Below are 10,895 nucleotides of genomic sequence, written 5' to 3' on the forward strand. Positions count from 1 at the left end.
GCCACCTCCCCCGCCCCTGCTGTCCTGCAACAGCTTCGGCGCTGCTTCCCCTCGGTGAGCTCCCCCGCCCCCCGGTCACTCGTCGGAGTTGTAGCTGATGCCGCTGTTGTGTTAGCTAGATAGACAAAATTAGTGTCGTGCAATTATTTTGTATGTTTAGTACAATTTTAGTAGATAGATAGAGAAATGTTAAAATTTGGATTGTTGAATTAAATGGATAGATAAGTAGATAAATTTCTAGGTACATCAATGTATGGATAGGTACGTACATTTTAGTTTTGACAAAAAAACTTAATCAATGCGGTAAAATTTTAATTTGAAGTATCATGATCATCTAAGTTTTTTACTTTATGTTTTGAATAATGTAGAATATATGCATTCTATCCTACAATTTGAGATGTTGTTGAAATGGTACATGAGATGCGAAGTTCCAAAAAATTTACTCGGTGGAATTTATAGGGTTTGTGGCGTCGCATCTCTCGATATGATATGTACATAGATGTTTTGTGAAGTAGATAGATAGACAAATGTTAAAATTCAGATCATGGTTAGTGGTTAGTTCATCATGATGATATTGCAAAAAAAATTGAAGACAAAATTTTGATTGACTGAGATGTGATGATCTAAGCTGTTCTTTCATTTTGTAGGCTTTGTGGTGTCGAATTTCATCGGAGTGACTGTTGTACGACGCGTTGGTCCCCCTGAGCATCCCTCTGCTGTTCTACTACTTCCTCTACATCCGAGGGTGAGCTACAAGTCCATCTCCTCCATTTTTTCATATCACTAGATTTCATTCTCAAGTCAACTGGCGTAACCTAGGCGTCTCCCCTCTGAAAGGGTTGCATCGATAAATATGCACTCAATTGCATATTTATCACCGCAGCTCTTTCGGATTGTCCAGCGCTTTCCACGGACAACCCGAGGATGTGTAGATTGGGTATGTTCTTCATGTTCTACCCCGTTCCGAGACAGGATTTCGGCGGCGCCTCCCCATTGTTATCCGGAGCACATTCTCTCGGCTATTTGCCGAGGCGTGTATCTGGAGAACAGCGGGGAGGTGCTGCCGAAATTTTGTCTCGGAACGGGGTAGAATGGAGAACGTACTCAATCTACACATCCTCGGGTGGGATTAGGACCCATCTTTACCTATTAGAGATGTAGGTGGATTCAGCGCGGTAGAAACTAAAAATTTGATGTGATTAATTTAAGTGAATCCTTAATTATGTTGTGTGGCTTGCAAAAAAGTAGAGGATGACAGATAATCAGTGGATGTATAGTGGTTTTATCCGTCGGAATCGAGTAACATCAGAGTGGATCACGAAAACTGATGTGTATTTGAAGGAGATATTCTGTCGTCCAATGAGAATTATCCCACCATGCCCCTGTGCGAGATGTGCCAGACATCACCGTAGAAATCAGACGGGCATGAGTGAGCACCTTCGCACACACGGATATATGCCAAAATTTGACATGCCGCAGATAAACATAGCCGAGCAGGACCGTGGTAGAGAGGAGGAGATGCGACAACGCATCGATGGATATGAGGACGACGGGGTCAGGGACATGCTAGATGATGTCATTGTTGCAGAAACGGCAAATGCGACACCTTTCAGAGAATGAATCGGAGGAGCCGGAGGCAACCGCAAAGGCCTTCTTGGAGGTCTTGGCCTCGTCAAAGAAACCTCTTTATGCGGGTGCAAAAATATCTCAGCTGGATGCCATCTCGCAACTTATTGCAGTCAAGGCTGAGTACGGCTATAGCCAGAAATGCTTCGAAGCATTCCTGGGAGTATGGGCTAACAGCCTCCCTGAGGGTCATGAACTCCCCAAAAGCATGTACGATACAAAGAAAATCATGAAGGCACTCTCTATGGATTATGAGAAAAAAGATGTTTGCCCGAAGAATTGCCTTTTGTTTAGGCATGAGTATGCAGATGACAAGTACTGTAGGAAGTGCGGTTCGTCTTGGTACATTGAGGTGGTCGGTGAGGATGGTGAGAAAAAGCAGCTAACCATCCCCGTTAAGGTTCTTTGGTATCTTGATTTTATAAAAAGACTGCAACGCCTTTTCATCACGAAGGAGTCTGCCAAAATGATGAAGTGGCACAAGGAAGGTATACGATACAATCCAAAAAAATCGTACATCCATCGGAAGGGGAAGCATGGAAGTCGTTCGATGAAGAATACCCCGAGGAAGCAGCCGAGGCTGGGAATGCCAGAATAGCCATATCAGGTGATGGGTTGAATCCATATGGTAAGTCGTCCAATCCATATAGCTGCTGGCCCGTGTTTGTAATTTCGCTCAATCATCCTCCCGGTGCCCTAATGCAACGGAAGACCATGCATGTTCTTGTCGCTCATTATTCCGGGGCCTGAATACCCGGTGAAGCAATTGGGTGTGTTTATGCAGCCGTTGGTGGATGCTTTGCACCATTCTTGGTACTTTCCGAGGTTGACATACGACCGGGAACTGCAGAGAAATTTCTTGATGAAAGTTTGGTTGCACTATTGCATGCATGACTTTCCCGGCTATGCTCTATTCTGCGGATGGTGTACAAGTGGGAAGATGCCATGCCCAGTGTGCATGCAGGCTCTGCGAATGATTTGGCTGAGTAAGGGTGGCAAGTATGTAGCCTTTGACCTGCATCGACAGTTCCTCCCTCCAGACCATCCAGACAGGGAAGACAAGAAGAACTTCACGAAAGGCCGGGTTGTTCATGAAGTAACCGAGATTCCAACATTTTCGGGGGAAGATGTTCTTGCTCAGCTAAAAGCTCTCAATCCTAAAGTCAAAGGCAAAGGCAAAGCCAAAGCCAAAGGCTTCGAGGGATATGGTGAGACGCACAACTGGACTCACATTACCCCCTTCTCGCAGTTTCCCTATTTCAAGGACCTCAAACTTCCTTACAATATTGATGTGATGCACACCGAAAAGAATGTGGCAGAGTCCCTTTTCCACATGGTCCTCAACATTCCTGATAAGACGAAGGATAACGTTAAAGCTAGAGCCGATCAACAGAGAATTTGTGATAGACCACGCCTGAACATGAAGCCTCCCACGGGCAGTCGAAAAAACGGGTTCAAGCCAGATGCTGACTTTGTCCTTAAACCGCCAGAAAAAAGGAAGTACTTATCTGGCTGAAACAAATTTTGAAGTTCACCGATGGCTATGCATCGAATATAACTAAGGGAGTCAATCTTTCAACGGGCAAAGTGACCATCCTGAAGAGTCATGACTACCATGTATGGATTGAGCGGATAATGCCGGTGATGGTTCGAGGCTATGTCCCCGAGCATGTCTGGCGAGTGCTTGCCGAGCTTAGCCATTTCTTCCGCACGCTCTGTGCTAAAGAAGTAAGTAAAGAGGTGATTGAAAAATTTCATAAGAAGGCACCGGACTTCATAGTCAAGCTAGCGAAGGTCTTTCCGCCAGGCTTCTTTACTCCGATGACACATCTCATTCTGCACCTCGCGAACGAGGTATTGTTGGGGGGGGGGGGCTGTGCAGAATCGCTGGCAGTACGACCCTGAGAGAAAGAACAAGCATCTCTGACGGAAATGTGGAAACAAATCTAAGTTGAAGCTTCCATAGCTGAGGCAGTTATCCTAGAGGAGATGTCAGACCTCAGGACATCATACTATCCAGACCACGTTCCCCATCTGCATAACAAGGTGCCTCGATAAAATATAGAAGAGCCTAAGTATCAACCCAGGCTCCATCTATTCAACGCGCAAGGTGGGAGGGCTAGGGCCTCGAAATCTTATAACATGCCACGACAAGAGTGGGAGGACATCATGTTCTATATCTTGCACAACATCAAGGAAGTTGAGGAAGTGTGGATGAGGTAATACCACTACACCATTCCTTTATGTCTTCCACATCATCATGTTCCATGTTCACTTAGTCCCGGTCTAACACTTCTTTTCTTTTTTTAGTGATTTCGTTCAAGAGGAATGGACGGGAATGAATCCTCCTACTGAGGCAGAGGCACTTACTCTTCTCTGTCATGGAAACCCTGGACGTAAAAAATTTGTTGCTTGGTTCATGGAGAAAGTAATTTTCCACACTCCCCTATTAAATACCTAGTTTAACATTTATTAGTTAACCGAACTAATGCACGCAACAATTTCAATTATACTTGTAGGGAAAAGATCCGAACATATCTATGGATGATGAATTGAGATGGGTTTCCATGGGTTTTGACCCTGCCGTCATGACATGTAAAAAGTATGATGTGAATGGGTATCGCTTCCATACAGAGGAGCACCAAAACAGCCGGCCTGATCCCAAAACTATAAATACCGGAGTGTACACCCCCGGTCAAAATTCAGTAGACTACTATGGAAGGGTACAAAATATATATGAGGTTAAATTCTGCCAGGGGCGCGAGACCCTAAGTCTGCCTGTGTTCAAATGCCGATGGTTCGATCCACGGGAGGGGGTAAAACATACACCTTCCATTGGTTTGGTCGAACTTAAACCATCAACCGTCTATGCCGGAGCCGATCTCTTCATTGTGGCTACACAAGTATATTATCTGCCTTACCCATGCCAGAAATAGTATCTAAAGGGTTGGGAAGTTGTGTTCAAGGTGTCGCCACATGGTAAGCTACCGGACCCGAATGAGGACGATTACTACAACATTAACCCCATGACATACATGGGAGTGTTCTATCAAAAGCAACCTGATCATGATGATGATGTGGTTAGAAATGATGGCGCTAGACCATTGGGTGATGATGATGTGGATCCAAACGTCGACGATGCACGGAATGATGGTGAGACCATTGTCAATGAAAATGACATACTTATGCTAGAAAAGTTAAACGAAGACGCTGACGACGAGGAAGAGCCTCCACCTCCGTCGGACAACGAAGATGATATGATTGATAGTGATGATGAGACGGACCGAGAAAGAGGTTACAATAGTGATGATTCATATGGGTTCTAGCAATGTACGTTTCAAGTCTTTTTTCTATAGTTTAGGAATATGCCTTTTATGCATTTTTATTAATGTGTTTATTATCATGCCTTTTCCTTCATTTCATTAATTTACTAATTTCTTATTCTCTTTTCAATGCAGGTTCATGGAACATGGGCAAGGGGAAGGCTGACGGTGTGGGTTTCCTACGCAAGGTCGTCGGCCTGCCTAGTCAGAGTGGTCGAGCACGTAATCCTCCCCCTCGGCTACTTGACGATGACTCCTCACAGGGAGGTCGAGGGAGAGGTGCCCCTAGAGGAGGAGGGGGCAGGGGAGAGCCTCTAGAGGGCGAGGTGGTGGGGGGAGAGCCACTACAGGGGGTCGCGGCCAGAAAGAGCGCACCCTTACCGACTTAGGGGTGTTGTCTTCGAGGCCCTCCTCTAGTGAGGTAACCTCTGGCGAGGAGGAGGAGGAGGTTCGGGATGGGGCCGAGGAGGAGGCAGGCGAGGAGGAGGAGGACGAGGACGAGGACGAGGAGGAGGTTGGGGAGGGGGAGGCAGGCGAGGAGGAGGGTGGTGGCGGGGATGATGGTGGTGACGGGAAGGGGGTTGACAACAAGGGGTGGCTGCGTGGTAACGCAAAGCTACCAAAGCAGGTTCCTGCTACTGAGCAGCAGAAGTGGCTCATTGAGCCCACGGGGAAAGAGTAAGTGCTACTTTATAATAATTTCATTATTTTGCTTGTCACATGCTTATTCCGGTTGTTATTTTTTTTGCTTGTCACATGCTAATAGTTCATTCTTTTGCAGCAACTGGATATGTTCTAAAGGGGTCCGTATTCCCAATGGCCTCATCACCGTCTTTCTAAAGTTATATTGGCCGGGGTTGTACTGTCCGAATTCAGTCAGGCATCCGGACTGTTGGGTTTTGGCCACGAGCTGGGACCACTGGGAAGCGGCCCTCCACGCGGACCATGAGACCCATGCCAAGGCCGTGATCACTACTTTCTGAGTGAGTTCTTTTCAGAAGCACAAGTCCATTCTAGTTTCATGAATGATTTAACTCATGGCTTCTTTCATTCTTGTTTCATGCATGATTGTAGAAATTCTATCGAGTTCTTTCGGAGCATAGGGCCAGAGCAGACCAGATCGTGCTGCGCCAATGCAAGAAGAAGGCCCGCCAGATGCAGTACGAGGTGCGGTATGTGGCCATCTCGACATACTACCACGACTGTCTTGGTGTGAAGATGACCAAGGAAGAAGCACGGAGGATGGGCATTACCTTGGAGAGGGACGAGTTCTTGGCGGTAAGTATAAAAGAGTTTTCATTATGCTTTCATTACCTTGTGGTACATTTCACCATTTTGTGTTGACATGCCATTATGCTTTTATTATGTAGGTGTGTCCAAATTGGTGTTATGGAAAAGACGAGTCCTAAGCGGCATTGGTGGATCTTTGGTGTGATGAGGCTGGAGCCTGGGCGGCTATGAGAATCAAAAACTAGGCTAACCGAGGGAAGGAGGGAGTACATGCCCAGGGAAACTGAAACCACTATCTCCACAAGGCAGTTAATGTATGACTAACCCCATTAAACATTCTTCTTCTTCTATTTACCATCACTTTCTTATGTATGACTAACCTCTGTTTGGTGGTGCAGGAGGAGAAACTGAAGCGTCCGCTCTCACACATGCAGGCGTGGGAGATCGCCCATACGCGGAAGGACCCAAAGCCTGGCGAGCCCAAGTACTACGGCAAGAAGACCGCGGGGAGGAAGAAGGCCTACTCCGAAGCATATCTGAAGTTACATCCTGGCACACCTGACCCCATTGCGGCGGATCTGGACGAGAGGGCGGTGGTGAGCATGGGGCCCAAGGAGCACGGTCGGGAGGCGGTTCTCGATGCTGTGATCACTCCTACTATCTCCTACACACAGCTCCGTCGGATCGACCCAAGCCTGAGCCAGCGCACGAGCCAACCAGTGACTAGTGCACAGTCACAGTACCTCTTTCAGGAGCAACAATCTGTAAGTATTTTCCCTCTTATCTTCATTGCTCACTTTATTTTCCGCATTTAGTAGTTTTATGAGTTCCATCATGTCATACCGTAGGCCTACCTGGAGTACACACGCCAGGAGACCATGGCGTGGCATGAGAGGCTTTATGAACACCAAGTGCAGAGGGATCGCCAGATGCAGCAGGCTTTTCAGAAAATGGCGGCCGACAGGTGTCCTCGGTTGCAGCCAGCACAATGTCCTCCAGAACAACTAGTGTTGCTGACCTTTGAGGAGTTTGTGGCACAGAACGCTGGCCCCTCGCCGGTTAGTTCATCCCCAATCTATTCACCCAAAGCATGTCATGCCTTTCAACACAATCATATATCCTGTTAATATGTCTTTTCAACATCCAGGGAACAGGTGGATCTACTGTTGGCGATGGTCTTCGCAGCACTCCCGAGAAACGGAGCCCGACCACTCCGATCCACGGAGGCGGAGGCGGAGGTGGAGGCGGTCTTGGCGGTAGCGCTGCTGCTAGCAGTGACGACCTGGGCTTCGGCGGTCTTGGCGATGACGACCTCCGCGGTGCTCGACGTCCTGGAGCTTAATCCTTTCGGTTACTTGTGTGCTTATGCTTATGTTTCTTTAGATGACTTGTGTGTGGTGATGATCCTTTAGATGACTTATGTGCTTCTCTATATGCTTATGCTTATGTTTATATTGATTGTGATGATGTGTATGCATATATTGTTGTGATGGTGCCGGATGATATCCCGATGTGTTCTATATGTCTATTTCCATCATATATATCTGTTGATATGTGCTGTATATTTGAATAGAATCGATCTGAAAACAAACAGAAAAAAGAAAAAAAATCAAATGCAAACTATGCCGACGGCACGTGAGCTCCCAGTTGCTGACAGGTGGTGTCTATGCCGACGGCCTAGCCATCGGCACAGTTTTTAAACTAAGCCGGCGGCTAGGCTGTCGGCATAGACGCCACGTGTCAGCAACTGGGAGCTCTTGAGGAAGGGATATGCGGACGGCCTAGCCGTCGGCATAGTTTCAAACTAAGCCGACGACTCGGCCGTCGGCATATCCCTGGCCCATGAGTAACGGTTGGTCGCCGCGTGGCACACCTATGCCGACGGCTTATTTTCAAACTAAGCCGACGGCTAGGCCGTCGGCATAAATGTGCCACGTGGCAACAAGACATTGGTCACACTTGACGGCGGCCGCCGTTAGACTTGAACGTTGCCGACGGCCAGGGCCGTCGGCATAGATGTACGGCCCCCGTTGGGATTCTATGACGACGGCCTCCCGGGCTACGCCGACGTATATGTTGGCGACGGCCCTATGCCGCCGGGGGCCGTCGGCATAGGGGGCGATTCTAGTAGTGCATGGCGTACCACAATAACCAGCGCCCCTTTCATGCAGCGGCACCTGGAGCATTCCATCAGAACAAGGTCGTCCATGGTCGTCGTGCCACGCAAGTATCAGAAGGACCGAGGGAAGGTGGGTACAAGGTATCTCAGTATCTTCAGCTTCCAGCCAGGGCAAGGTAAGGTCGCCGAGCTTATCTTGCTCAAGAAATTTCAGCCCTATGGTATCCCAATGTTCAGCATGCCTCTCCACTGCGACGGATTGATATTGATCCCTTGCATAGTTGGGAAAATCTTCGGTTGCAACCTGTCCACCAAAGAATTTGTTGAGTTGCCACCTGGTAGCCCGAGTGTTTTGTTCGACCACAAGGTTGCCTTTGGCTTCGATCCATGGAGTAGAACCTACAAGGTGGCTAGGCACTTCATCCGCTCATACAGAGATTCTCCTCAAATTGATGGGGTTATCACCACTGGAGAATGCAGCTGTGGACATGAAATTTTAACACTCGGTGGTGACAGCAAAGAAGCTTGGGAATGGAAGGCCACTATGGATCTGCCATACCCTATAAAGGCAAGGACTCCAATTTGCCTTCCGGGGGTCTTCTTTTGGAGTGCTCTCAAGTCCATAGCACATGGAAAGGTTATCTCGGATGTCATTCTTCGGTTTAGTTTACTTGATGAATCATTTACTGTGCATCCTAACCCGCCATGCAAGGATTATCTAGGCAACAATGATGCGCTATCTGCGCTAGGTGGAAAGTTGTGCTATATCCACTCTGCCAATCCATGGGACGTTGCAATTTGGCTGGCGGAAGATGGGCCAAATCTGAATTGGTCACTATGTTGTCGAGTAAGACTGCCCATACCAAGAAATATTCTTTGTCTTTGCCTGTGCTTCAGCTCACCTGGACAAGATATTCCTCTCCACTGATGCGTGCTACCTTCTCAGGTGTAATCTCCGTGATGGATCGCTTGAAGAGATAATCAACATGCCACGTGACCTGCTGAAGTGGTGGCGCGAAATTCACCATTGGTGCACTGTCCATTGCCCACTATATGGTGCCATTTGTGGAATCGTTGTTGCGCATCAGACCATCATAATAACAAGCGATCAGATAGTATATGAGATCAAAAGTAAGTGTTGTCTAATTTTTTCTCGTGTACAAGTGTCGTATCCAATGTTAGCAACAGCAAATTAATTGATGCTTGTTTTTGTAGTTCTCTTTACCATGTCTTCTAGTTCATTTCCTATGAGTTGGTGTATTGTCTAGCACAATTTTTGTATGGTTTGGCTACAATTGTGTGTTAGCTTTTCAATATAATTATTTATTAGAACTCTTGGTGATTAAGTATGTGTTGATGTAACATGATTTTTTCAGACATTGGACCTCACCTGGAGTCGGTCGCTGAACCACATGACATGCACGACTTCATTCTCATTGCAGATAAGTACGTACTCCCTTTGTAAAGAAATATAAGTGTGTTTAGATCAGTACTTTAGTGTCTTATATTTCTTTACAGTGGGAGTATTTTCTAATTAACCTTGAATCTCTTACATCGAAATAGTTAGCCTCTCACTATTAGATTTCTCCGCACATGTGTTCTTCTCATGCCACATCAATTATTGATAGATGTTTGATCAAAATTGCGTGACATCAGTGAGTCATGCATGCAGTCATAAGAAACATTTTCTTGCATCAATTTTTCTATGCAAATAATGCTTTCTTTGTGGTAATGGGCAGAACGACTCCAAAGTTAATAATAATAGTAATTCTTGTGTGTTCACCTCATTAAGTTGTCATGCATATCTTTTTTTGTGTATTAATTTTTCCACCTCATTAAGCTGTCAGACATATCTTTTTTTGTGGTAATCAAGGCAAGCATGTCAGTCACAACTCAAAAGTTAAAAATAATAATTCTTGTCTGTTCATGAATGCTGAATGTAATGGATTCTTGAAGCAAAAATATATAATGCATGTTTCACATCTTTTGTTAAAAGATGACATCACATTAAGTTTAATTCATTTTATCTATTTATACATCATTTTGTAACCAACTTCATAGCTTTTATTGTTTTAAACCAAGAACATTCTTACATTTGTTTTCATATTAATTTTAATTGTTTTAGTCACCTATTTATGCATTTATTTTAACATGATTCTAGTGGCAACACATTGGACATCACTTGGTATGTATAAAGCCAACGACTCACCTTATTATTATGTAGTTTGTTTCCCTTTAGTCAACTCTTACACTCCCACATCATGTTCAATGGGGAACATGATGGCAGAAATGGGTGTGCTTCCATTGACTCTTGGATCACTCCCAATGTATTGGCCCCACACATTTATCATAGGTGATGGAAGATTTTAAGAAACAGCCATCAATGCATTGTATTTTAAGTGTTGTAACTAAATAATGTTGTATTTAATTGGTTCAGGGATCATTCTTGCATCTTAACATTTATACTTAGTTGTAGAGAGAAGAGAAGGAGTGGAAAAACTAGCAGGTGGCCACCACTCTGAAGAATTAATTTTGATGTGTAACGAACTGAGCTAATAGTCATATCTCCACTATCATACCCCTCTCTCTCTCTCTCT

This window comes from Triticum dicoccoides, chromosome 3A (assembly GCF_002162155.2).
Source record: "Triticum dicoccoides isolate Atlit2015 ecotype Zavitan chromosome 3A, WEW_v2.0, whole genome shotgun sequence".
NCBI lineage: Eukaryota > Viridiplantae > Streptophyta > Magnoliopsida > Poales > Poaceae > Triticum > Triticum dicoccoides.